Source organism: Perkinsus marinus (genome assembly GCF_000006405.1).
Source record: "Perkinsus marinus ATCC 50983 genomic scaffold scf_1104296947772, whole genome shotgun sequence".
In the NCBI taxonomy this organism is placed as follows: Eukaryota; Perkinsozoa; order Perkinsida; family Perkinsidae; genus Perkinsus; species Perkinsus marinus.
In genome coordinates, this window is record NW_003210477.1 from 1 (window position 1) to 1,596 (window position 1,596).

Here is a 1,596-nt window from a genome sequence, read left to right on the forward strand (position 1 = left end):
TTGCTCACTCGTGTCTCGCTAGCTCGACCTAGGGCGGAATGGATCAGTACAGACTCATTCCGACTAAAACTTAAACTCAATAATGCCCAGACCCAGGATCGAACTGAGGACCTCCAGATCTTCAGTCTGGCGCTCTCCCAACTGAGCTATCTGGGCTGAATCACGAATACATCGGATCACCTGCCTGCGTGGCCGATAGACATTTTTATCAGTAATGGAAAACGTCCTTCCGAGCCAGTGAACACTTTTCACAGTAATGGAAAACATCCTTCCGAGCCAGTGAACACTTTTCACCAATGAAAAGCACCACCTGATTCACAATGCGGCCTGCGAGGATCGAACTCGCGACCTTAGGATTATGAGACCTACGCGCTACCTACTGCGCCAAAGCCGCATGAAAGGCGGTAAATGTCCAAGAGTGGAGTTGACCGACTTACCTTTATCATTTCTTTTTTGATCTTTTCCGATCCCCCCTAACTCATGACAACCACCCGACGGCTCGTTTTCGTGGCCCTCTACGAGATCTTATTTGTTCTCCCTAGATTGGTTCTATATGTCACCGTATCCTTGCATTCGTGCTCGATGATGCCTGCTTTGTTCACGGTTATTTCCTTGTACCAGTGTTCAGAACACTGTGTTCTGGTGACTGGTGACACAAGATTCGAGAGGAGATACCCATTTATAGATTGCCTAGAAATTATTTGGTGTTGTGTAACCAATTATCACCATGCTGACGAGTCACGCGATTCGAGGGAATTTCAAACTACAAACAGGGAACTTTAGCCAATGATTGGTGACGTTTAATCCTCGTGCAACCTGATCCATCATTGTACCTTACTTCTTACACTTCAAACTTCAGATACCTTTCAACGATGTAATGCAGTTGAATTACTCATGCTAGCAACGTCAAAGAAAATGGAGAACCCGGGCATCGATCCCGGTGCCTCTCGCTTGCTAAGCGAGCGCTCTACCATTTGAGCTAGTCCCCCACGCGCGTGCTTTCAGAGATGCTTATGCTTTGTGAGGGTCGCTCAAATGGCCCCTGATCCCCTTGCCCAAAGTTGGATATACCGTGGACCGGAGTCTAGCGCCACGTGCCCACTTTGGCAACATTGGACAGGGGGAGTGGGGACGCACGTGAGTTTCATACCTTTACCATGTGCAGTTTGGTCGTTTAGCTCAGTCGGTTAGAGCATCGTGCTAATAACGCGAGGGTCGCAGGTTCGAGCCCTGCATCGACCACTCTTTATTTATCTTTGCTCACTCGTGTTCTCGCTAGCTCGACCTAGGGCGGAATGGATCAGTACAGACTCATTCCGACTAAAACTTAAACTCAATAATGCCCAGACCCAGGATCGAACTGAGGACCTCCAGATCTTCAGTCTGGCGCTCTCCCAACTGAGCTATCTGGGCTGAATCACGAATACATCGGATCACCTGCCTGCGTGGCCGATAGACATTTTTATCAGTAATGGAAAACGTCCTTCCGAGCCAGTGAACACTTTTCACAGTAATGGAAAACATCCTTCCGAGCCAGTGAACACTTTTCACCAATGAAAGCACCACCTGATTCACAATGCGGCCTGCGAGGATCGA

The 1,596-nt window shown here is 48.5% G+C and overlaps 5 non-coding genes across 5 annotated transcripts; 1 reads left to right on the plus strand and 4 right to left on the minus strand.

Annotated features, from left to right (window-relative positions):
- Positions 1-83: 83 nt before the first annotated feature.
- Positions 84-156, minus strand: Pmar_PMAR016648. Its single transcript has one exon. It is a non-coding gene; the product is annotated as a tRNA-Phe (tRNA).
- Positions 157-321: 165 nt separating this feature from the next.
- On the minus strand, positions 322-394 carry Pmar_PMAR016649. Its single transcript has one exon. It is a non-coding gene; the product is annotated as a tRNA-Met (tRNA).
- A 522-nt stretch (positions 395-916) lies between these two features.
- Positions 917-989, minus strand: Pmar_PMAR016650. Its single transcript has one exon. It is a non-coding gene; the product is annotated as a tRNA-Ala (tRNA).
- A 179-nt stretch (positions 990-1,168) lies between these two features.
- Pmar_PMAR016651 lies at positions 1,169-1,242 on the plus strand. Its single transcript has one exon. It is a non-coding gene; the product is annotated as a tRNA-Ile (tRNA).
- A 98-nt stretch (positions 1,243-1,340) lies between these two features.
- On the minus strand, positions 1,341-1,413 carry Pmar_PMAR016652. Its single transcript has one exon. It is a non-coding gene; the product is annotated as a tRNA-Phe (tRNA).
- Between the last annotated feature and the right edge of the window lie 183 nt (positions 1,414-1,596).